This window comes from Monodelphis domestica, chromosome 6 (assembly GCF_027887165.1).
Source record: "Monodelphis domestica isolate mMonDom1 chromosome 6, mMonDom1.pri, whole genome shotgun sequence".
Taxonomy (NCBI): Eukaryota; Metazoa; Chordata; class Mammalia; order Didelphimorphia; family Didelphidae; genus Monodelphis; species Monodelphis domestica.
In genome coordinates, this window is record NC_077232.1 from 298,124,278 (window position 1) to 298,151,573 (window position 27,296).

General features: G+C 38.0%; 1 protein-coding gene and 1 pseudogene across 2 annotated transcripts in view; both read left to right on the forward strand.

Moving 5' to 3' along the window:
* Nucleotides 1–27,296, forward strand: part of NRG1 (neuregulin 1) — a 1,154,913-nt gene that overhangs the window by 268,310 nt on the left and 859,307 nt on the right. The window lies entirely within an intron of this gene.
* LOC130455189 (cyclin-Q-like) lies at nt 24,693–27,201 on the forward strand (annotated as a pseudogene).

Below are 27,296 nucleotides of genomic sequence, written 5' to 3' on the forward strand. Positions count from 1 at the left end.
TGGAGTTAAATAGGTAAAGTATTTGGTAAATCTGGTAAGTTTGTAAGAATCCTCTCAGAATAAATAATCCCAGAAATGGTAATGACTAGAGACAATTTAAAATTGTGAGCTGTGCTAGCTTGGTAAACCTCTCCAGGGGTGGAAGTTGTTTGAGACAGTCCAGAAATGACTCCTTCACAATGTGTGCCATGATCTCCAGCACCATACTGAATTAGCTATATATTCTTAAAAATTCTAACTAAATAACTCCAGTAGGGATAGTTTAATAACAAGTGAGGAAAATAATCAGAACATAAGATTAAAAGATTAATAAAACTTCTACATGGCTTGCCAAGAAATGCAGGGGTTAAAATTAGGAGTTTGAGAAAGATAGGAGTGCAGTTTAACAAATTTTTGTTTTAATTGGGAAAAATTATAAAGATAGAAAGATAAAAAAGAGAGAGATATTTAAATATCTTCCCTAGGGTTACCTAAAAACTACCTAAATCTTCTTATATCAACCTATAAACCTATAAACTACCTAAAAACTATTGTTTGAGAGAACCAGGCCAAGCCTACTATATTCTTACTGACTCACTAAACAAAGGATAGCTACTGACCTACACACTGTCCTTTGGTCAGATTCTAGAGTAGCCAACTGTCACCAGCAACTACCAGCAGCACCCTGCCCTCAGGAAACCTTAGAACAGAAAAGCCCTTCTCACACCTTGTGCTTGATTTTATATCTCACTGTCCAACTGTCATTCTTACCTCACTTCCTCTCTGAGAGCAGTTTCTTTTTCCTTTAACTGTAGGCTGATCTCCATGGCTCCCTGTCCACTGAGCCAGCCAGCTCCTTTCTAGTTAAGTTAGAGAAAAGGATTAAAATTTCCCTTTGACACTAGTCCTGAAGTTTTCCAGGGTCACAATCACTGGGCCATGGCCACTGTGCCAAAGAGCAGGGGTAACTCCCAGAAGGATCCTCATTGATTTGGATATAGAAGGGATTAGTTATTCCAACAACCCATTTTAGGTATAGAAACTGAGGTCAAGAGAGGTTACATGTTCAGCTCAAGGTAATCTGGCTAATAAGATCTGAATCTTTCCTGACTCCACATCCTATATCTTCATTAGGAATCTATTAGTTGTCTGACTCTGGGCAACTCACTTAACCTTGTTTGCCTCAGTTTCCTCATCTATAAAATGAACTCAAGAAGGAAATGGCAAATTACTGTTATGCATGCCATGGATTTGCTAATCCAGTCTATTTCCTTTCCCCCCCCCCCCCCATCCACACCCTCAGGAGGATTTTAATAACAGTGCTTTCAGATGTAACTAGGCCTAGATTCTTGGTCCCAAGTTCTGAAAACTGGTAAGCTAGTCAAAGCTTGCGAGCGAAAGAAATATAATTGTGTTGCAACCTAAATGAACCTATATCAAATAATAACAAAGCACAATTCCCAAATTTAGGGCCATTTCCCAAATTTGGAACCTGGGAAGCAAAGCCAATATTTGTTGATAAAAGACAACTCTATATCATCTCTTTCTCTGTGTTGTCAAAGAAACCTGCTATTTCCTGCTCAGAGCTGTTATACTTGGCTCCATTCAACCTAGTAATACAATAATACCTTGTAATCTCACTTCCCCATCAGCAAATGCAATAAAAATGAAATAGTTTGTCCTTTTATTGAAGTTCCCATTGTGAATGGTGGCCAACCTATCACTTGTAATGGGCATGATGTGACTCACAAGCTCAGAGATCTTCCACACAGTCAAAGCTCAGCAGCTGACTTGCATGAGGTCTTTTTAGGTTGGCTAACAACTTGGCTCCATACTTGGAACCTAATGATGCCATGTTTATTACCGATCTGACTGTGTAATAAGAAAGTTTGTTAAACCTTATACTCACTTTAAATATCTTTGATGATGCACAGACAATTTTTGGTAGGAAACTAAGGCAGACCAAACTAAATTGTGCCCTTTTTGAAAATGTCCAGTTTAGGTTGTACTTCCATGTTACACTGTAGGTGAAAAGTAGATACATAGTAAGTGTTCAATTAAATAGCAGAAATTGCAGGATTTTAAATTATTCTCCCTACAAAACATCACAGCTTCCACATTTTCTACCTTCTCCAATCCATCATCCAATCAAAGGATGTTGGCATGTAATATGGTCATGTTTACCACTTACTACTTATTTTCACACATTTTGCCCCAATGTAGCCAACGTGGATCACCATTTCTCCCCTGAATTCCCACAGTACTCTGTCTTTATTGATAGGATGTTTCTTACCCCCTTTTTTGCCTTGTATTTTGATCCCATCCCATACGGAAGTCTTTGATGATTGTCCCAGGTCAGCAATGTCCTTCCTCTTCAAGCTTCCCAGAACGCTGTATTTTGTGCCTTTCTAAAGTATACATTTTGTGCTCTTAGAGTATTTATGGCTTTCCCTCCAATACTGTAAATATCCTTACATCTCATCTATAGATTTTCTAAGGAGTTGAGCACATGTGCTGTACATAGTAGGTCCTTCACAAATATCTTCTGAATGAATACTGTATTCTGCAGGAACAATAAAGCAAACAATTAAGGAGTTCTTTACTTTAAAAAATGTTAACTATTTTTTAGTATAAGAGACTCCAAGACTCACCACAAGTAAGTGATGTGGGGACCCAGTAAAACTCCCAAACACAGGCAACTTGGCACATGTGTTAAAGTGGGGGACTCTCCCTTCCTATAGGTTACTTCTTCATGGACCCCTGTTCCATCAGTTGGTGAGCAAACCAGAACAAGGTTTCTTAACTTTAGGTCTGTGAATTTGTTTGTTTTTAAAAATATATTTTGATATCTGTTTTCCAGTATGATATATATGCTATGTAATACTTTATATTTTATTCTATGCATTTAAAAAAAAGATTATTATGAGGGCACTATGGGTTTCACGTAAAAAAGATTATGATTTTTCTGGATTAGAGACTTTTGAAATCCAGACAGTGTGATCTTTTGAAGCATTTACTTTGAAAGGAGATGTCTATTATTCAATCCTCAGCTCTATCACTGTGGAAAAGGCCCCCTCACTGGATCAGCTCAAGCTTCTCCCACTCATCATTCTATTTTAGGGTTGGTTTCCTCTTAGGAATTCTAACAGGTGTCTCTGGAGCTAAATATAAATTAGGCTGAATGATAAAAATTAGTGAACTGAGTCAATGCTGCAACTTTTGTTACTTAGAATCAGAAGTTGCAAGATCTCTTGACTTCATTGCCCTTCACAGCCCATTTCTGGGTCTTTCTTAGTCTCTCCTTCAGACTCTAGTTTTTGCCAGGTGGAGAATCCCACCTGACCTAGCCTATTTTGGAGTTGAAGGTTATTTTCATATTTATTTTTGTGTCTCTAATTCAGGACCCAAATGCCCAATGCTTTTCACTTTTTTGCTTCTCCTTTTCCTTCCCTATCCAACTCTTTCCCCTCTCCCTTCCTCTAATGGCTTGGCTCCTGAGTACTGTTATGTCCTAGAAGCTCATGAACCCTATAGTGTACTACCAGAAGGAAAATCTCAGCATCTCACTGGGGCAAGGTTATGTTTCTAGTGAACAAACTGATTATATTTTGGCAGGCCAAATGAAATGGAAGCTGAAGACTGTGAAAATCCATCAATGAAGAAAGCTAATACAGTGAATCTGGGTCCCACAAAAATGTTGCTCTTTTTCCTTTTCATCATATTCAAGGAATCCTTCCAAATTCTTACTAACTAGCTCCTTGCTCAGTGCCTTATCATTCTATGATGCATTTTCTGTAAGTTCAATATCACTGAACTGTATATTTAGTATATAGTAATTCAGAATTTATAATTTAGAATATAGTAATATATAAATAGAATATATATATTCTATATATATGCATATATAGAATATATAATTTAGAATACAGTAATCATCTCCTTTTCCTTGTCATACATGCCTTTGATAATCTCTTTTATCCCCTTGGACTAAAAATGTTAAATGTAAATCCTTGGGGATCTTCTTATAACAAACATCATTAATAAGTCTCTTCCTTTCTGAGTTTTCTTCACCCTCTGCCTAAGAATAGCTCAAGTCTCTTCCTCTGCATTTCTTGAACTTGGCTCCCTTTTCCCCTCATACCTCCTCTGTCCTATGGCTCCTTGATTGAGATTTTGTATTTTTCTGACCCATTTGGCATGATTTTAATAGCATTTAATGTTTGATTTGGAATATTTCCTTTAAAGGGACAGGCTAGAGGGCAACACTAGACCTCCTTTGTGATGATTATTCAGTTGCTGATATTTATGGAAAAGAAGTGACCCTTGGCTTTGGCATTTACTTTTAGAGCTCTTAGAAAATCCCATCACTATTCTCTTAACCCCCTCTTACTTACTAGCTATGGGACTATGAGCAAATCTTGTCACTTCTCTGAGAATCAGAGTCTTTATCTATAAAATGGGCATAATGATGATAAAATCTGCCATGATAGTCACATGGTCCTCATGGACTTCAAGTTATATGTTATTTAGGGTTAGGCAAATGTGAAAATTACCCTTGATGATAATGCCAGTGGTTCACTTCAACCAGAGAAACCAGCAAGAGCAATTAATACACTGAGGGAAAAGACATTCACTAGTCACTGTCCTTTCCCTGCCCTTGTGGTTTGCCCTGGATTCCTTGTTTCCTCCATAGTAGAATTATGCTTCACAGTACACCAATTTCACCTTCACCTCAGTGACTAGAGTGCCAAGCCTGGAACTCAGTAAGACCTAAGTTCAAATCTTACCTCAGACACAAAATAGCTATATAACCCTCAGGAATGTATAACAAAATGTATAAATGTATAAATTTAGCAAAATTTCTTCATCTGTAAAGAGCAGCTACCTCCCAAAATTGTGAGGATCAAATGAGAATATTTTTTGAGAATAGTTTTAAAATTCACAGAGTCCAGAGGAGTAGAGGGGTAGAGATCGTCACTTTAGCATACCTATGGGATTCCTGCTCAGATAGTCTACTTAAAATGTCTTTATAGCTCATAGAAAGCTGTGAGAACGTAGTATGCCTAATCTGAAGTATATATGTATGGGAGAGCTTGCCCTCATTACTTATTCCTAGGAGATGCTCCACATAAACAATGGCTTTCAAGGAGATCAAGACTGCTTTCTTCCTATAGCCAATATCTCTAACTTATTTTAAATTATGTTATTTAAAACACTGCCTGCCCTTTGATCCTGCCCTACCACTGCTGGGTTGGTACCCCAAAGAGATAATAGGGAAAATATGTGCACAAAAATATTTATAGCTGCACTCTTTGAGGTGGTAAAAAATTGGAAAATAAGGGGCTGTCCATCAATTGGGGAATGGCTGAATAAATTGTGGTATCTGATGGTGATGGAATACTATTGTGCTGAAAGGAATAATGACCTGGAGGAATGTCATATGAACTGAAAGGACCTTCAGGAATTGATGCAAAGTGAAAGTAGCAGAACCAGGAGAATGTACAAATACAGAGACTGATACATTGTGGCACAATTGAATGTAATAGACTTCTCTACTAGCATCAACACAATGATCCAGGAGCATATGATTGGGGATGTTGACTTTAATTGATCACTCTACTGCACATATCAATAATGTAGAAATAGGTTTTGAACAACGATACATGTAAAACCCAGTGGAATTGCTTGTAAACTCTAGGAGGGGGGACAGAAGAGGGGAGGGAAAGAAAATGAATCATGTAACCATGGAAAAATATTCTAAATTAATAAAATAAATAGCTTTTTTATAAATTATTCTTTTTGAAATTATTTTTATTTTAGTATTTTCCAATTACATGTAAATTTTTAAGCAACCTTTAAAAAAATCCCACTTCTCTTCCCTTCCTTGAGAAGGCAAGCAATTTGATATTGTTATGCAAAATGTTTTTCCATTGTTGCAACCATTTTGCAAAAAGAAAACACAAACAAAAAAGAGAATCGATGTAAAAAATATGCTTTAATCTTCATTCAGACTTCATCAGTTCTCTCCATCACAATCTCTTACCACAGTTTGTTCAGACACTTCTCAAATTACTGTCACCAGAAAGGGATGCTATAAAAACTTTTTTTTACTAATAGGTCCTTTTCCACTTTTCAAAAATTTCTTTGAGATACAGACCTAATAGTGATATTACTAGATCAAAGAATATGCACACTTTCATAGCTCTTTGGGCGTAGTTCCAAATTGTTCTCCTGAATTGTTGGACTAGTTCACAACTCTACCAGCAGTGCATTAGTATCCAATTTTTTTCTATTTCATCTCCAGGATTTGTCATTTTCCTTTTCTATCTTCTTAGTTAATCTGCTAGATGTGAGGTGGTATCTCAGGGTTGTTTTGATTTGCATTTTTCTAATTAGTACTGATTTAGAGCATTTTTTCTTTTTAAAAACATTTTTTTATTTTTCTCAATTACATATAAACAAAATTTAAGCATTTGATCATTAAATTTTTGAGTATGAAATTTCCTCTCTCCCCTCCATTTTCCTTAGGAAGGCAGATAATTTGGTATAGATTATACATGTACAATCATTCAAAACATTTCCACATTAGCCGTGTTGCAAAAGATAATTCAGACACAAAGATAAAGAAATTAAAAAAAAATACTTCAATATACATTCAGATTCCATCAGTTCTTTCTCTGAAGATAGATAGAAATTCTCATCATAAGTTCTTCAGAATTGTTTGGGATAGTAGCATTTTTGAGAAAGTCATTTACAGTTGAGCATAGAATCATGTTACTGTATATATTCTCCTGATTTTTCCAATTTTACTTTGCATCAGTTCATATAAGTATTGCCAGATTTTCTGAAACCATCCTGATTGTCATTTTTTTATAGCACAATAGTATCCCATCACAATCACATACCACAACTTTGATTAGCCACTCCCCTATTTATGGGCATCACTTAAATTTCCAATTCTTTGCCACCACAAAAAAGAGCTGGTATAAATATTTTTGTATATATAGGCCCCTTTCCATTTCCATTCATCTCTTTGGGGTATAAAACTAGGAGTGTTTTTTTTTTCAGTCAAAGAGTAAGTACAAGATCAAAGCATGCTATCTTTTACCTTATTTCCTTCATGAATATTGTGTGTGTGATATCTTTTGTCACAGTATAAGGAATATGGAAATATGTATTGCATGAAAGCACTCATATAACCTATTACAGGCCATTTACCAACTCAAGGAGATGAGGGAGGGAAGGAGGGAGAGAATATAACTAACAAAAAGTGAGAAAACAATTGTAAAAAATGTTTCTACATATAATTGAAAAAAAAGTTTAAAGTTTATAAACAAAACAAAACAAAACAAAAAGAGTATGCAGAGTTTTATAGTCCTTTGGCTGTAGTTTAAAATTCCTTTCCAGAATTGTTGGATCAATTCACAACTTCACTGACAGTACATTAATGTCCCCGTTTTTCCACATACCCTCCAAAATTTGTCATTTTCCTCTTCTGTCATATTAACCAATCTGATAGGTATGATTCAAGGCCTCAAAGTTATTTTAGTTTGTATTTATTAAAGTATTTTTATGTGACTATTGACAGCTTTGATTTCTTCTTCTGAAAACTGCCTGTTTATATCCTTTAACCATTTATCAACTGGGGAATAACTCTTATTTTCATAAATGTAACTCAGTTTCCTATATATTTTGTACATGAGGCCTTTATCAGAGAAACTTACTATAACATTTTTTCCAGTTTCTCATTTTCCCTTTAAATTTGGCTACATTAGTTTCATTTGTGCCAAAGCCTTTTCATTTCAAGTAATTAAAATTATCTATTTTACTTCCTGTAATCATATCTGTCTCTTATTTGGTCATGAACTCTTCACTTGTCCATATGTCTAACAGGAACATTTTCTCATGTTCCCCCAATTTACTTATTAACTTTTATGGCTAAATCATTCATCAATTTTGACCTTAACCTAGTATATGATGTGGAATATAGGTCTATGCTTAGTTTCTGCCACACTGCTTTCTAGTTTTTCCAGTAATTTTTGTCAGACATTTAGTTTTTACCCCCAAAGGTTGGATCTTGTCACTTATCAAATAGTAGATTATTCTGGTCCTTTACTACTATGCATTGTACACATAATTCATTCCACTGATCTACTACTATTTTTCTTAACTAGTACCAGATTGTTTTGATACTTACCACTGTAAGGGGTTAAAATTAAAGGGTTGGACTAAATTTATCAGAGTATGGTGAGAATTATTACTTAATTCCATATGATTTTTATGGCAATTTATTTACAAAAGGAGAAAGAGTGAAAGTGAAAAAATCAGAGAGAAGATAGGATAAGATATCTAACTTAATACACTAAGTATTTTGCTCTGGCCCCTGGCTCAACCTTCACAGGGATAATTAGTCCTCAGGCGGAGGGGCCTCAGCCTTGAGCTGAGGGCCCTAGAATGAATAAAGTCAGTCAATAAGCCTCTCTCAAGAGGGGAAGTCTCTCCTGAGGCTAGTCCCTTCAGAAAGTCCAGGAAAGGAGTTAGCCTTTTTTACTTACCCATGTGGTAGGTAGTTCAAAGGGAGAAATTTAAGAACAGTCTTATCAAGTTCAAAGTCTCAGGTCCAGTATTCAGATTCTTCACCAGACTCCAACTCCAACTCAAAACTCCAAAGAACAAAGAACTCCCTCTCAGGAAGTTGTAACTCCTTTTTAAAGATGCTTCTTTGCATCACTTCCTGTGCCTTCCTCTACTTTTACATGGACAAATTATTGTCTACAGTTTTGCTTAGGACTGCTTAGGAGGCAGTCAATGGTTTCTGATTTGTCACCCACTTTTGCACATGTAGGTCACAGACCTTCCCCTCTTAAGTGTAAGTGGGGTGTATATGCTTCTGATGATTAAATCTGAAAATGGACAGAGGAAAGTTAATCCCATCTTCACACCACTTTGCAATATAATTTGAAATCTGATACTGCTAAGCCACTTTCCTTCACATTACTTCATTGATTTCCTTGATAACCTTGACATTTGTTTTTCCAGATGAATTTTGCTACCATGTTGTCTTGCTCTATAAAATAATTCTTTGGTAGTTTGATTGGTATGGCACTGAAGAAACAAATTAACTTAGGTGAAAATGTCATTTTTATCATTGACTTAGTTAGCCCATGAGCAATTAGCTCTACACGTGGGAGATTAAAAGCAATAGAAACCACAACTCCTCAGTGTTGCCTTAGGATCCTGAGTGGAGAAAGATTTAATTGCTCTCTGGGGACCCAGCCTGCCAATGTGAATGGAAGTTGAGGAAATTAGTCTATTCTGTGGGACTCATAACCCTAATTTTGATCAAAATGCTTTCCAGCTTTCTTAGCACTTTGTGTTCAATAAGGAATTTCTCTCCAAATAATTCATGTTCTTGGGTTTACTGAAAACTGGATTATTGAGTTCTAAGGAGTCTGATTTGATTCTTCAACATTTAGTTTATTTTACTGATCTATTTATATACTCATCAGTGCTAGTTTTTATGATTAATAACAACGTTGTGGTATAATTTGAGATCTGGAAGCCTCTTCCATTCCTGAATTTAGATTGGGATGTGTGTGACTGAGGTTATAATCTGATGGAGAAGTTGAGAGGGGATGATATCAAGAATAAATGTGCAAGGCTTAGCTTCAATAAGAAAAATGGCCACTTGTCAGAGAATTTGAGAAAGGGAAAAAGAGTGGGGGAATGATGTTAAGGGGTTTTTATTTGGTAGAAGAAAGAAATCATCTCTCTGTCAGCTCTTCAATCATTCCCTATTTACCAGATCCTTCTCTATTCTTTTCAAACACCTACAGATCTCAGCCTCAAAAACTTTTTACTACGCCCAACTTTCCCCTCCAACTATTGTCTTATATCTTTCCTCTCTTTCTCTGGCAAACTCATTGAAAAGTCTGTCTACATTCCTTCTACTTCTTTTCCTCTCACTCTTCAATCAATAGTCACTAAACATTTACTTAATGCCTGCTATATGCCAGCCACAGTGCTAAGTGCTGAAGATTCAAATAATAAAAAAGAATTCTTGCCTTCATGGAACTTACTGTTTGGCAGGGAAAGACAACACACAAAAGGAAATGACCCTTTAAGGGGCATGATGAAGAAATCCAAAGAAGTCTAAAAGCAGTACTGCTGGTGGGAAATTGGGAGAAGGTTGTGCTGGACTCCCTCCTTAAATGGAAGTTCTGCAGCTCATGGCCCTGCCCTCTAGTTGAAGGGTTCAATCAGAGAAATAGAAGATTCTAGTGATATGGGAATACCAAAGTTGATTCAGTCTTGTAGGATAATGAGGCTTTTCAATAATGAGTTTCTTGGAGCATGAAAGAAAACCTGATGGAGAAATCTAAAAAGTGCAGCCTGGTGGGAAATGAAGATTTCTCTTTGGAGCCTGGCCTCTTATCTCAAAACTCAACCAAACTGCTCTCTTCAAAGTGATAGATATCTTTAAATTGCCAAGTCTGATGGCCCTTTCTCAATCCCCATCTTTTTCATTCTATCTGCTACATTTTTCACATCTTGATCTAGTTTATTCTCTTGCCCTGGATATTCTCACCTGTTTGTGTTTTACTGGGACTATTCTCTACTGTTCTACTATCTAATGAACACTCCTTAGTCTATGTTCATGATACTCATCATGTTCCCTTTCTGGTGGTTTCTCCCAAAATTCCATCATAGATCTTCATCTCTTCTCCCTTTACATACCTTCTCTTAGTAATCTTATTAGCTTTCACGAGTTTCTATATCTGTGAATCTTCATAGAAAATATATTTAAATCTAGCCCAAATCTTTCAAGCTTTAGTCTTATATCATGATTCCAAACTAGATTTCCTTGACATGTCTCAAACATAACATTGTCTAAAACCCATCTTTCCTCCAGAACTTTCCCTTTCCCATATTTTTGTCATCCTTTCCAACTAGATTTTAATCTTGGTATCATCCTGAACTCTTCAACCTCCTTTACCCCTTTATGTTTCCATTTGGTTGCCAAATCTCACCATTTCTAACATGCCATCATCTCTCACATGTGATTCTTTTTCTACATTCACAATAGTTCATCTTTATTGCCTCTTGCTTCGGTTATTGAAGCAGCTTTTTAATTGGTCTAAACTCCCTCGAGTCTCTCACTATTCTAATTCATCACATCCAATGTAGCTAAAGCAATTTTCTTTATGCACAATTCTGACCCTTTGACTCCCCTACTCAATTGACTGCAGTGACTTTCTATTTCTTCCAGAATAAAATATAAATTCTTCTCATCAGCTTTTAAAATCCTACACAAACTTGCTCCATCCTATCTTTTCAGTCTCATTCAACATTACTTTGTCTCACATAATCTTTGACCTATTTAAATCATTGTTTTTCTGTTCCTGATATATGATACTCCATCTTGTATATCTATGCCTTCATAGTCTGGCTATCTGACATGCCTGGAAGACAACACATCTTATCATTGCATCCTAAGGGATTCCTTTTTTTAAGATGCAGTACAAGCACCATCTTATCCATAAAGTTTTTTCTGAGCCCTCCAACCTTTAGCAACCATCCTCTCAAATGACCTCATATTTCACTATTTTGTCTACATTTACATTTATTCATCTTATTTTTATTCTATATATGTATTCCTCATGAGACTGGAAGCTCATTTTTGACTGATTGGATAAATGGCCTTGGATTTTCTCAGTAAATGAAGAGACAAAGCCCCCAGATTAGAAGGGGGAGATGAGGAGTAGAAGGATTACATTTATATAACCATAATATTACCATTTCTTTACTGCTACAAAAATGCTTATGTAAACATTTTGGTGTAGATAGTGTTTTTCTTCATCTTGACCTCCTTGTGGTATATGCCTACAAGTGGAGTATTTGGGGTCAAAGACTTTGGGCATTTCTTTTCTTGATACCAGAATGGCCAGACTAATTCATAGCTCCACTAATAATTCTTTAATGTATGTCTTTCCACAAGCATTCCAACATTAGCTATTCCATTCTTTTATTGTTTTTCAATTTATTGTGTGTGACAGCATCTCAGGGATGCTTAAAGTAAAAAAAAATATATTTTAAGTATTGATTCCAAAGCAGAAGGGCAGAGGTGTGGTAAGTGCTAGGCAATTGGGGTTAAGTGATTTGCCCAGGGTTACACAGCTAGGAAGATTTGAACCTAGGACCTCCCATTTCCTAACTACTCAGTGTCACCTAGCTACTCAGTGCCCTTCCCCCCACAGCCCATGCTTTGATTTGCACTTTTTTATCAGTAATGGGTTTTTCTTTCATTAACAATTTGCAGTTCTATTTTGGAGAATTATCTCCCCTCCCTCCTATCTTCAGATCCCTTATCTATTGAGGAAAGGCTTTGGGTTTTATATATTCATTAGTTATCTTTCTAGCTTGAATATCTGACACTTATAAGAGATATTCAATTAAATGGCCCTTTTCCATCTATTTCCCATCTTATTCTAGTTGCATTAATTTTTTTCTATCCAAAAGCCTTTTAATTTCATGTAAGTGGATTTATTCCTATGGGAAGAGGGAATCACTCTGCCAAGTCCCAGTGGAAGAGTATAAACTTTTTCCTGGATACATTTAATAGACAAAATGAGGATTAGAATAATAGTCATGGTACCTATTTTGCAATTGAAGGGTTCAGACTAATCACTAATGCCCTGAGTTGAAGAAGATATCTGAACTCACCTATATTTCATCTGAGCTTTAGTATTAAATTCCAGTTGTGTTCTGGACATTTCTGCTCTGATGTCCCATTGGCATCTCAACCTTCACATGTCCAACATTGAACTCATTATCTTTCTCTCTAAACCCATACTCCTAACCACTATTTCCTTTGTGCAAATGACCATCCTTGCTCAGGGGGGACATTGATTCTGTACTGTCTCAGATGTATTAAACTGGGGGAAAAGGCAGAAACTATAAAATAGTCAGAAAAATCACCCTTTAATTAAGGAAAGGAGTTCAGTGCTTTCCTCTCAGGTCTTCACCCAGAGCTCAGTGCCACACACCCTTGGAGATCCCAGACATTCTGGTTGCTCTGACCACTGACCCGGGGGTAGAAATCACCCCACCAGATGACAATTCCAAAAGACAAAAGAATTTGGGGAACTTATATACCTTTTGAGGAACCAAGGGACAGGGAAATATGAATGACTGACATTATCATGACTACAAGGAAATGGGAGTGTTCAAACTAGCTGACTGACTACAAGGGAGCTTGGGAAAGTGATCATAGCCAGAGGCTAGGGTATCAGGGAACTTACCTAATTACAGTAGACATTAAAAGGATAGTCCCTGCCCAGGGGTTGGTCTTCTTGGTGAAAGGTCTCTAATACTGTGGGGGAGACTACTTAAGTCAAAGAGTATTTAGCATTTGCTTAGCCCCACCTAAATGGGATTATCGTTTACTTTAGGGTCTATTATTCAGTCTGAAACTGCTAGTCTGATTCTCATGGGATCTAGGGTGAGTTTTTGGGGTCTTCATCTTTCTAGCTGACTAAACTTGGGGTTTTCTTAGATTCCAGGTCAATAGATGAATAAATGCAAACTCCTCCAACTGGCTCTTAAGACTTTCTATGCCTCCCCCACAACTTCCTTCATTTTAAGTTCCAGTCAATCAATTTTCTTTTCCTTTACTTTCCCCTCCTGCCTATGAGTGCTCATGCAGACTATAAACAGTGTCTTGAGTGCTCTGTCCATGTCCCTAATTGTTGAGATTCTTTTATTTTTTCCAGGTCAAATTTTGGCAGAATATCCTTCATGAAACCTTGCCTTCTGTACCATTCCATGCCCACCTCTTGCCACCAATCTAGAAACTGATTTCAAATATTTCAGAGCACTATATATGGACCTCTCCTTTAATGTTATGCAATTTACCTTGTATATAATTATATATGTGTGTATGTATCTCCACAGTATATTGTTAGCTCTTTGAGGGCAGAGATTCTGCTATTTTTCATCTTTACATTCTTTGCCTCAAGCAGTTCTGAGAACAAGATAGGACATATTGTTGGCATATTGATTGGATTGAATGGAACAGTTGTGCTAGCAAGCCAAAGGTGTACAAGATGTCAATGTGTCAAATACATCTAGGCTTAGAAGGTATAGAGTCAGACCTCGGTTTTATCTCCTATTATGTGTAACACCTTAGACAAGTCACTTAACTTGTGGTATCCTCAATTTCCACACTTGCAAAATAGAGATAATACTTGGCAATGTTGTTGAAAGGCTTTAATGAGATAATAGAAGATGCTGTCACTATCATATATAGACATTTTACTTGCTGAAAAGATGAGGAAAAAGACATTGGTGTGAGAATAACAGCTTGAGACAGTTCTGATGACTCAAGAAAAAACTGCTTCTCAAATGAATGCATTCACAGAACCTGTTTCAAAGCAGTTCACAGGCACAAATACTAAATGGAGGTGGGAATGGCTGCATACAATATTTTCCTTCAGCTCATTTGTATACAATTGTTTTCAAGGTTTTGAAGGATATGGTGGAGAAAATGTAAATCACAGAATTGCTAAGAGACTATTGCGGGGTGGGGAAAAGGATTGAGCATTGTTGTTTCGTTCTTTTTTTTTAAACCCTTACCTTCCATCTTGGAATCATTATTGTGTATTGGTTCCACAACAGGAGAGTGGTAAGGGCTAGGCAATGCGGGGTTAAGTGACTTGCCCAGGGCCACACAGCTGGGAAGTGTCTGAGGCCAGATTTGAACCTAGGACCTAGGATCTCTAGCCCTGGATCTCAATCCACTGAGCTACCCAGCTGTCCCCAAACATTGTTATTTTTAATTAAGACATGGATTTGGCATTTTTTTCCAATCTGAAAAATGGGTCACTGCTCATGAGGAGGTCCTGCTTAGAAGTGTTAGAAATTATAATAGAAAGGAAGAGGTTGGGAAGATGAGAAGACAAAAGGTCAGAATGAAAAAACATAGCATCATATGAAGAAAAAAGCTGATATGATTTATTCACTGCTTAAGAGATGCAGAGGGGAGTAGAATCATAAAATAAGGGCAACATCTTAGCATTAAGTCAACTGAGAAAACTGATTATTGCCATGTAGGGTTTAACACTCTTGGGAGCTGTGACCGTGAAAATGTGTAAATGGCCAGACCATAAGGTTTTGGCCACACTGGTGAAGATAATTTTTAGTGTCTTGATTTAAATAAAAAATAAGTGGTCACCATGGGAAAAATTCCCAAATATGAAAAATACCCAAGTCAGCTGGATTTTATGGAGATTATACGCATTGACAAAAAGCCAAATTAGGGGCAGTCCCCTTGGCATAAAAGTGTACATTTACAAATAAATGTTCAATCAAACTTGAGTTCAATCAACCACACCCAAAGTTCATTCTTGATCTTCTTGATGTAGTGTGGGTTTTCTGGCATCTTTCTGCAACAGTTCATTCTCTGGATTTAGGAGTTAACAAGCTTCTACCTTGAAGATCCTTCTTGAACAAAATCAAAATCTTGGATTTTTATATTAAAATACAATCGCCGCTCCAAAGTGGATGTTAAAAAACATCAAGTTCAGCTCAGGATGCAATGTTGAGTTATGGGGGTGTATGAGTCAATTATCAAAAGAAGAGAAAAACAAAACCAAAAACATAAGGAAAAAAATTCAAAATAGGCCCTTGTATAGGTCCAATTTGAAGTAATTTCTATCCCACAAGTCTGTAGGACAGAATGCACTAATATTTCACTTATCCATTTGCAGCCAAGACTACAGGAAGTTGCCATAATATAAGAAAGAAAGGAACTAGAATTCTATTTTGATAGGTTTTTGATCATATTAAGTTCAACTGGGTTGGGCTGTATGTGCTCTGAGGCCGAAGACTCCTGGAAGGCTGGGCCACCCAGGCTCTCTCCAGTTCTCTCCAGCTGCTTCTCCACTGTCCGCAAGGTTCCCCAGTGCCTTTGCCCATCTCCCTGAGCTCTGAGAAGTCCTGATGGGGTTAGGTTCAACTGGATTGGTCTGGATGTGCCCCGAGGCAACAGTGAGACTGGAGCCAGATGGAGGCTCTGGTCTCTCCCTGGCTTCCTCCCCACTGTCCACACTGGACGCTCAGAGCCCGGCTCCCCACTGCTCACAAGGTAGACCCTCCAAACCAGTACCTTTGCCCACTCAAAGGTTCCTGCTACCTTTGGGGGCTCAGCCCTCTGGGTTGGGGGGGAGGGGTCCTGGGACCTTCCCTCCCCCTTCCCCTTAGACCCAAGTATTCTCGGATTCAGGCTTTGGGGGGGGGTGTACCTTTTAATTTGAGTCCAGAAGGAGGGTTCCCCGCCTCTGTCCTGTTGTTCAGTTTGAATTTTGGTGCCCTAGGAGCATTCAGTTTGTGATTGGTAAGGAAGGGTTTTCTGAGGTCTGAACTTTTGCTGCTTGCTAAGCTGCAATCTTGACTCTGCCGCCCCCCCCCCCCTTCTATTTTGATAGGGAAGTGTCATTCCCTGGTCTGATTTTTTCATTCTCAGGGATATAGGGAGCCAGTGTGATAGTCAAACTTTGTACTTGTATGAGTACTTCACAAAAAGTGTAGATACAAGGAAGTCTTACGATTTAACATATGACAAGCGTCTCAACCTCGAGTTCACATTAGTATTTCATGTGTGCTCTTTTGGGCACTATTCAGGTTAAGTCTGTGCTCCTTGCTTTTTATCCTTTTTTTTTCTAGTATTAGACACAAACATTAATCACAGTCTCATAATATTTTATCAATAAATGGTAGGTTCCCATAGTTTAAAGCTTTGGGGTATGCATTGATATTATAGCAAGAATATATATGTTAAACTAATATTATTGCAGAAAAAATATTAATTGTATGTACTTTTAGTAGAAGAAATAAGCAAAAAGTCAAATATTCTAATCAAAAGAAAAGAAAAGAAATAAGGAAAAATAAGGGAAAAATCAGTAATTCAATGTGTTCTCGAAAAACAGCATCCATTTGTCTATGGATTATTATCTCCAATTCATTTGATAGGATACAGTTAATCAGTCTCAACAGAAGATGATTTCTTCACATGTGAGCAATGAATTCAACAGTCCTGCTCTCCAACCTTTATAGATGTTGGAGTTGTTAACAATATTTGGAATGGTCCTTCCCAGGAAGGCTGAGTTGCTCCAGTATGCTTGAAATTCTTAATATACACTTTGTCTCCTGGGTTCAGGTCATGAAGAGAAAAGTCTAGTGGTCCGGCTTGTACTGCAGCTCCGGATTCATGAAGTTCACATAGTTTGCGCTATAATTCCTGTATATAGGAAGCAATAGTAGTATTTCCCCCCTAATAGTGATGTATATGCAGGGGAGAAAGGTTTAGACTATAGGCAGATGTCCAAAAAGCATCTCAAATGGTGAGATGTGTAGGTCTCCTCTAGGCCTGCTTCTAAGATAAAATAGGGCCAGAGGGAGAATATCAAGCCATTTTAATTGTGTCTCAGTGTATAATTTTCCAATAATAGTTTTAAGTTCTTTATTCATCCTCTCAACTTGGCCTGAGCACTGGGGATGATATGAAACATGGAATTTCGAAGTTATCCCTAGGCAAGAATATATCTGATTTAGGACAAAATCATTAAAATTACTTCCTCTATCTGAATAAATACATGCCGGCAAGCCAAAGCGAGGAAAATTTCTTTTAAAAGTACCTTAGCAACAAAAGCAACTCTGACATCTTGGAGTAGAGTGTAAGGTGTTGATCTAAACCTAATCTTTCCCACACTGTCTTCCAATTTTCCCAGCAGTTTTTATCAAATAGTGGCTTTTGGTCCCAAAACCTGGGATTTTGGGTTTATTATATACTGTCTTACTGAGGTCACTTACCCCGAGTCTATTCCACTGATCCTCCTTTCTGTCTCTTAGCCAGTACCAAATTGTTTTGATGACTGTTACTTTATAATATAGTTTGAGATCTGTGACTGCAAGGCCCCCTTACTTTGTATTTTTTTTTTCATTATTTCCCTGGATATTCTTGATCCTTTGTTCTTCAAAATGAACTTTGTTATTTTTTTTCTAATTCAGTAAAATTTTTTTTGGAAGTTCAATGGGTATGGCACTAAATAGAATAATAAGTTTGGTTAGGATGTTCATTTTTATTATATTGGCTCATCCTACCCATGAGCAGTTAATGTTTTTCCAATTGCTCAAGTCTAATTTTAGTTGTGTGGAGTGTTTTGTAGTTGTGTTCATATAGTTCCTGTGTTTGTCTCGGGAGATAGATTCCTAAATATTTTATTTTGTCTAAGGTGATTTTGAATGGGATTTCTCTTTCTAGTTCTTGCTGCTGAGCTGTGTTGGAAATAAATAGAAATGTTGATGAGTTAAGTGGGTTTATTTTGTATCATGCAACTTTGCTAAAGTTGTTGATTATTTCGATTAGCTTTTTGGTTGAATCTCTAGGATTCTTGAAGTAGACCATCATGTCATCTTCAAAGAGCGATAACTTGGTCTCCTCCTTGCCTATTTTAATGCTTTCAATTTCTTTTTCTTCTCTAATTGCTACTGCTAGTTTTTCTAGTACAATGTCAAATAATAGAGGTGGTAATGGGCATCTTTGTTTCACTCCTGATCTTATTGGGAATGCATCTAGTTTATCTCAATTGCAGATGATATTAGCTGATGGTTTTAGATATATACTGTTTATTATTATTAGGAACGACCCTTTTATTCCTATGCTTTCTAGGATTTTTAATAGGAATGGGTGTTGTATTTTATCAAAGGCTTTTTCTGCGTCTATTGAACTAATCATGTGATTTTTGTTGATTTGCTTGTTGATATGGTTAATTAGGTGGATGGTTTTCCTAATATTTTGAACCAGCCCTGCATCCCTGGTATAAATCCTACTTGATCATCGTGAATGACCCTTCTGATCATTTACTTTAGTCTTTTTCCTAATATCTTGTTTAAGATTTTTGCATCTACGTTCATTAGGGAGATTGGTCTATAATTTTCTTTCTCTGTTTTTGACCTGCCTGGCTTTGGAATCAGTACCATGTTTGTGTCATAAAAGGAGTTTGGTAGAACTCCCTCTTTGCTTATTATGTCAAATAGTTTGTATAGTATTGGGATTAACTGTTCTTTGAATGTTTGATAGAATTCATTTGTGAATCCATCTGGCCCTGGGGATTTTTTCTTAGGGAGTTCTTTGATGGCCTGTTGGATTTCATTTTCTGATATGGGATAATTTAAGAATTCTATTTCTTCTTCTGTTAGTCTAGGCAGTTTATATTTTTGTAAAAATTCATCCATATTGCATAGATTTGTATATTTATTGCCATATAATTGGGCAAAGTAATTTTAATGATTGCCTTAATTTCCTCTTCATTGGAGGTGATGTCCCCCTTTTCATCTTTGATGCTGTTAATTTGCTTTTCTTCTTTCCTTTTTTTAATTAGATTGACCAGCACTTAGTCTATTTTGTTTGTTTTTTCAAGGTACCATTTTCTAATCTTATTTATTAGTTTAATAGTCCTATCACTTTTGATTTTATTAATTTCTCCCTTAATTTTTAGGATCTCTAGTTTGGTTTTTTTCTGGGGGGTTTTAATTTGTTCTCTTTCAAGTTTTTTTATTTGCATTTCCAATTCATTGATCTCTGCCCTCCCTAGTTTGTTCACATATGCACTCAGGGATATGAATTTTCCTCTGATTACTGCTTTGGCTGCATCCCATAAGGTTTGAAAGGATGTCTCACCATTGTCATTTTCCTCAAAGAAATTATTAATTGTTTCTATGATTTGTTCTCTAACTGATTTTCGAGTATCATATTATTTAATTTCCAATTAATTTTTGATTTGGTTCTCCATGTACCTTTACTGATCATTATTTTTATTGCCTTATGATCTGAAAATGCTGCATTTATTATTTCTGCTATTTTGCATTTGTATGCCATGTTTCTGTGACCTAGTGTATGGTCAATCTTTGTGAATGAGCCATGTGGTGCTGAGAAGAAGGTGTATTCCTTTTTGTCCCTATTTATTTTCTCCATTTGTCTATTAACTAATTTTTCTACGATTTCATTCACTTCTTTTACCTCTTTCTTATTTATTTTTTTATTTGATTTATCTAAAATTGATAGTGGTTGGTTCAAATCTCCCACTAATATGGTTTTACTGTCTATTTCTTCCTTCAATTCTAGTTTCTCCATTAGAAATTTGGGTGCTCTACTATTTGGTGCATACATGTTGATTAGTGATATTTCCTCATTATCTAAAGTCCCTTTTAACAAAATATAGTTACCTTCCCTATCCCTTTTAATCATGTCTATTTTTGCTTTGGTGTTGTGAGATATCATGATTGTAACTCCTGCCTTCTTTCTATCAGTTGAGGCCCAGAAGGTCTTCCTCTATCCTTTAATTCTGACCTTGTGAGTGTCTACCTGCCTCATGTGTGTTTCTTGGAGACAACATATGGTAGGGTTTTGAATTCTAATCCATTCTGATATTTGTCTATGTTTTATGGGTGAGTTTGTCCCATTCACATTCAAAGTTATGATTGTCACTTGTGGACTCCCTGGCATTTTGATATCCTCCCCTAATTCTTACCTTTCTTCTTTAGCTACAACCTTTTAAGCCAGTGATTGGTATTTCTTTTTATTTAAATTGTCTTTTTCTGGCTTCTTGTAAGATTTTTTCTTTTGCTTGGAAGCTTTGGAATTTGGCAATTACATTCCTGGGTGTTGTCTTTTGGGGATGTAGTGTAGAGGGTGTTCTGTGGACTCTTTCAATGCATATTTTGTCCCCTTGTTCTAGAATCTCTGGGCAGTTTTCTTTGATGATATCATGTATTATAATATCAAGATTACTGTTTATTTCTGGCTTTTCAGGTAGATCAATGATTCTCAAGTTGTCTCTCCTTCCTCTGATTTCCAGGTCACTTTGTCAGTGAGATATTTTGTGTTATTTCCTAATTCTCTAGTCTTTGGACTTTGCTTTATTAATTCTTGCTATTTTGGAAGATCATTGTCTTCCAGTTGCCTGATTCTGACCTTTAAAGAATGGTTTTCCTTTTCAGTTTGGTCTGACCTGTTTTTTGAGGCTTCGAGCTGTTTCTGCATTTGCATATTTTGTTCTCTCAGATTGCTGAGTTCCTTTTGCATTGTTTCCCATTTTTCCTCCCAGAAGGCTTCCATATTTTTGATAATTTCCGATTTGAATTCTTCAAGAGTTTGTGTAGAGAATTTCCATTTCCTTTGGAAGGTTTTGGAGCATTTGTTTGTGTTTCCTCTTCTATCTCCTCTGTATTTTGTATTTTTGCTCCATAAAATGTGTCCAAAGTCACCCCCTTCTTTTTTCTTTTCTTGGTTTTTGGATGCTTTTGCACTTCTGTACTGTTTGCCATCTCTATGGTTTTTCTTCCCCTTTCCAGTTAGAAATCTGAGTGAAGAGATCTGGCTCTTTGTGTATCTGTCTGATGGTCTGAGGCTTTATCCTCAGGCATATTTTCCATTCTCCTCAGCTACGCTGTCTTCCCAGGGAAGTGCAGGGTCTGCTCTTGCCTCCCTGCCGGCATTTTGCATCTTACTGCTCTCAGTTCCCTCCAGTTGCTTCTTGGCTGCCTTACTTCCATGCTCTGAGCCTGGCACAGCACTGTCCACAAGGTACCTCAGTGCCTTTGCCAGCCCTGAGGTTCTGAGGACTCCTGATGGGATTATGTTCAGCTGGGTTAGTCTGGATGTGCCCCATGGGAAAAACCTCTGGTGAGACTGATGGAAGGACCCATCCAGGGAGCTACAGGCTCCACCATCTCTCTCAGTCTGCTTCCCTGCTATCTGTATTGGATGCCCCAAGACTGGCTCAGGTTGATTTCAAGGTACACCCTTCAAAGCAACACCTTTGCAGGCCCTGAGGTTCTTGTCCTTTCAGAATGTCCTGCATTCTAAGTGGGGAGGGGTCTTGGCCTCCCTGAGCTCTGAGGACTCCTGATGCGATTATGTTCAGCTGGGTTGTTCTGAATGTGTCCCAAAGCAATAACCTCCAGTAAGACTCTGATGGAAGGACCCAGTCAGGGGGCTACAGGCTGCTTCCATCTCTCTCAGTCTGTTTCCCTTCCATCTGTATTGGAAGCCCCAAGCCTGGCCCAGGTTGCTTTCAAGGTATTCCTTTCAAATCAGCACCTATGCAGGACCTGACGTTCCCGTTGTTGCTGTGGGATCAGCACTCTGGGTTGGGGATGGGATCCTGGGACCTTCCTTCTGCCTTCCCCTTAGACCCAAGTGATCTAGGATTCTGGCTTTTTTGGGGGGGGGCATACCTTTTGATTTGAGTCCAGAACGAGAGTTCCCCGGCTCTGTCCTGTTGTTAAGTTTGAATTTCAATCCCGTAGGAGCATTAAGTTTGTGATTGGTAAAGAATGGTTTTCTTGACCGGAAGTCTCAACTGTTTTTTAGTGGTAGGAGTGCTTAAATTTTGAATATTCTCAATTCCTTTTGGAGAAATATAGAGAGCACCAGCAGTCAGGATGAATCCCAAATATTCTACTTTAGGGAGACACCACTGAACTTTATCCTTTGAGATTTTATGTCCTTTTTTGTGTAATTCCAAAAGGATGTGTTTACTATCTTCTTGATATGTTTCTACATTTGTTGAAGCCAAGAGTAGATCATCTACATATTTGATTAATTTGCTATTTTTAAATGTTATATTATCTGTGTCTTGGCTCAAAATTTGCGCAAATAAACTTGGGCTTTCCACATAACCCTGGGGCAGATGACTCCAGATAAAAGCAAAAATATGCCTGGATTTCTCATGTATAGGTATGGAAAAGAAAGCTGAGCAAAAGTCTACTACTGTAAAGTACATAGCTGTGCTAGCAATAGTGGAAATAATCGTTTTTATGTTGGAAACTATGGAATGTCTTTTTATAACATGGTTATTCACTGCCCTCAGATACTGTACGAATCTATTGAGGTGCTTGCCATCAGGTCCTCTTTTTGGTTTCTTAACTGGCAGGATGTTATATTCAGATTCATAAGGGATTATTATTCCTTGTTTAATTAATGAGTTAATAATTAAGGTAATACCCTCAATTGCCTCTTTTGAGAGGGGATACTGAGGAATGGGAGGAGGTGGGCTAGATTTAGTTTTTATCTGCACAGGAACAGCAGATTTAAGTAAGCCTACAATGGAAGAAGATGTGGCCCAAAGAGACTCCAGTATATCTTTAGGTATTTCAAAAGTGGGAGGATCTTTTGCCTCCTGGCTCTCTGAGAGAAGTATAGGTAGTAAATTTAAAGATTCCTCTGGTATTTCTAATGATAAGGAACCATCTGGGGAGCAAGTTATGGTGACTCTGAGTTTGCATAGAAGGTCCCTCTCCAGAAAATTTAAAGGAGAGTCAGGCTTTAAAAGGAAGGAATGTTGTACCTCTAGGGGTCCTACAGACACCATTCTAGGAGGAAGTTTTTTAACTCTTTAGGGTATTCCTGATACTCCCACTACATTGTGTGAGTCAATGGAATAACAATTCAAATCAATTACATTCTTTAACACAGACCTGGTAGCTCCAGTGTCTAAGAGACAATCATAATAGGTATTACCCACCTTTAGGGTAATATGGGGTTCATTAGTATGGGGAGAGCAGTGGATAGGGACAAAGAGTAATAGGACATTGGGGTCTGGAAAATCAAAGGTTGTATCCTCTGATTCCTGTGCCCCAGCCCCCTGACACCTTCATTGTGTTTGGGATGTTCCTTTGGTACTCCCCTGAAGGGCACCTCCCTGAGGGACATTAGCACCTCTAGTATCTTTTGGATGAGCACTATTTCTTATATATTGTTGTTGATTATTATAATTTTCTTTATTTGGAGCATTGTCATTATTTTCCCAATTCCTATTTCTAAAATTTTGGTTTCTAAAGTTCTAATTTCTATAGTCATTATAGTTATCATCATAATTTCTAAAATTCTGGTTTCTATGATTATCATCATTTCTATAGTTATTATTTCTAAAGTTGTTATTAAATTGCATATTCCTTCTGATAATCTTGAGAAAAGTTCTACATTCTATCATTCTGTGGCCCTTCTTCTCACAAAAGAGGCAGGTTACTGATTTATCTGTGGATTTCTACAAAGGGGCTATTGTCTCTCCCTTATTTTTCAACTGTCTTTTTAACATTTCAATTTCTTACTTTAGGTCTTCCACTAATGTATTGTGTTCCTCAGGTCTTTTTACATGACCTTTATAAACATAGGTTGCTACTCTCCTCAATTCTTCAAGGTCCATAGAGTCCCAATTAGAATAGCTAGTTTTAAAGTAGTCTTTTACCACTGAACAACAATTCTCAATGAATTGCCTATGTATTTGCCTAATGTCCCTTTCTCTGTACAAATCAAGGTCCATATATGTATTCCCTATGGCAATAAGTCTGTCCATAAACTGGGAGGGTGTTTCATCAATCTCTTGTTGGATTCTTTCAAATTTTGACCATTTTTCAGGTCTATCAGAGCAAGCTCTCATGGCTGTCAATAATGCTTCTCTGGCCTGGTTTAGTTTTGTGTAATCTAGTTCAACATTGCGGTTCCAATGTGGATCTTCAGTTGGCCAATAATGTCTTCTTCTACCTCCTTTCTGATTAGCCAGAGAGATGATATTATTTTTTTCACTTTTTGTTAAAAATGTCTCTAACAAATTCTCAAAATCCATCCAAGTGAGGTCAAGAATTCTGAATATGTTCTCTAATTTTTTAATAATTAATATTGGTTGTTCCTCAAATGATGGAAGATCTTCCTTAAATTTATTTAAATTCTCAGGGTTAAAAGGTGTGTGGTGTCTTACAGATACCAAGTTCCCATCTTTATTAAAAGTGGTTACTTCCCGACCTGAAAGTCTCCGGGACGCCGGGCCCCACCCCCTCCACTGGAGGCTGCTACGGCTGCTCTTGCTGCTACTGCCTCTGCTCCTGAGCTTCCAGCGGCGGTAGCACGCAGGCCAACTCCACCTCTGCGAGCCACAGGCCCGGCTCCTGCAGCCCGCATGCCCCACTGGGCCCGGCTCCACTGGCCGCCCACTTCATGGGCACTGCCCTCTCCGGCTCCCAGCTCCCTAGCTCTGGCCGAGAGCCTACCAGCAAGAGCTGTGGACGGCCCTGGGCCATGCCGGGAGGTACAACCACGCCGAATCGGAATAGCATTGCTGCGAGGTCCCTGAAAAGCTTCCCTGACTGAGACCAGCTCCAGCCTTTCCTTCTCCTCTCCTAGACCAGGGAGATCCCAAGGGGGTGGGCCAATCCGGCCCTGAGGACGTTCCGGGGCTTTGCCCACTGCGGGCTTCAATCCAACCTATTCAACAGATGCTGCTGAAAAGGCAAAACAATTGCCCTACAGAGTTTTCCAAATATAGTTCCGGTCTACTTTCAACCTAAATGATTCTCAGTCCAACTTGTTTTGCCTATCAACAATATCTATTTCAGGAACATCAGAGGACCTCACTCACATTATCCATTCTGCTTATACCCTGTTCAAGATATCTTCCATGACACTGAAGTATACTTTTCTTCATCTCATTTTGGCCTTCCTCCTAACATGATTTGGATTTTTGTTTGCCATTGAGGGGACCGAGGGACCAGGAATACCTTGGAGGCAACGGTGTTAGCCATGGAGTCCAGGCAGAGTGAGAGCAGTGCCAAGGATGAAGAAGTGAAGAAAGAGGGGCACCTAGTCTCCGAAGCCAAAGTCCACTTTAAAGTGACCCGGTTCATCATGGAGGCAGGTGTCAAGCTGTGTATGCAGTCCATTCCAATTGCCACAGCCTCTACCATTTACCATAAATTTTTTTGCGAGACCAAATTAGATGCATATGGCCCTTACCTCATAGCCATGTCTACCATTTACTTGGCTGGGAAGGTGGAGGAGCAACACCTCAGGACTAGAGACATCATCAATGTCTCTCACAGCACCCCCACAAATACCTGCTCCACTACCTTATTTCTTTAAAGAACTGGATGAACCACCACAGCTGGGAGAGGATGCCCATCTCCCTGGTAGCCTGGGCACTGCTGTGGGACAGCTACCATGGAGTATTGTGCCTTCGCTACCCAGCCCCACACATAGCCGTGGCAGTGCTCTATCTTGCCTTGCAGTGCTATGGAGTGGAGGTGCCTGCCGATTCTGAGGCAGAAAAGCCATGGTGGCAGGTCTTTAGTGAAGACCTTACCAAGCCAGTCATTGATAATATTGTGTCTGACCTGATTCAGATTTACACAATGGACACAGAAATCCCTTAATGGTCCCTTGGCCACCCAGGGAAAAAAAAAACAGACATTTGCTTTTTCTGACTGGATTTGCCCCACCAAAATGGGCCCTGACTTCAAAAAGCTGATAAGATTGGTCACAGGGAACAATTTTGCATTAGCAAACAGAGAACTAAACTTGGGTTGCTTTCTGATAGTTCTTTGGTATTCATGTGCTGGTGTAGTAAAGAGGTGAGGATAGGCATTCCCTCTGAGCAGGTCTGGAGTTTATTGTGTTTAAATTTGAATAGGTCCATGTTGAAGGAATGCACTATGTTTGGTTGCCTTTTTGCACCTTAGGAAATTTTTGAAGATGAAACTTTTGAATTTGATGTAGATTATATTTAAGCATCTCTTCATTAAAAGAAAAACCAAAATAGAATACTTGATTGTACCCTTTGGGGATATATTTCCAAGCCAGACATAAGCTTAACCTTTAAATATAAATAGAAGAATATTTTATTTTTTGTAATAAAAGATAAAAAGCATAAAGATGTGAGAGAAAATATATAGTTTAAGAGTTTGTGATGTTCTGTGGACCATATTGGGGATAGGAAGATGATATTATCTATGATTTTTTTTCATTTTGTGTTATCTTCCCCTCCCTGAAATATAAAATATGAGCATCTTTTCAACACAAATGTTCTCCCAGAAATCTTATGTGTTCAAAATCTTGAAATGCCAAGATCTCTGAAAAGTTAAAACTTTCCAGTGAACCCCCCCCCCCCAAAAGTGGTTACTTCCCTTAAAGGAAATAACCTATCTGAATTATTTGGTACTCCTATTTCTGTTTCTAGCCTTCTTAATCTATTCTCAATGGGGTAGGAATGAGAAAGAGAAGGGTTGGGCACATTGAGGGAGAGGGTTTGTTGTTGTGCCATAGTGCCAGAAGGATCAGAGGTGTTAGGGTTGGATGAATGAGTAGGGTATGAACTTAAGGTGGAGGCATTAGGATGGTCAGTATGGGTGGGGTGTGAACTTAGAGTGGAGGGTGTGGAATCAGAAGCATGGGCAGGGGGAGGGGTGGGTTGGTTAGGAGCAGGGGG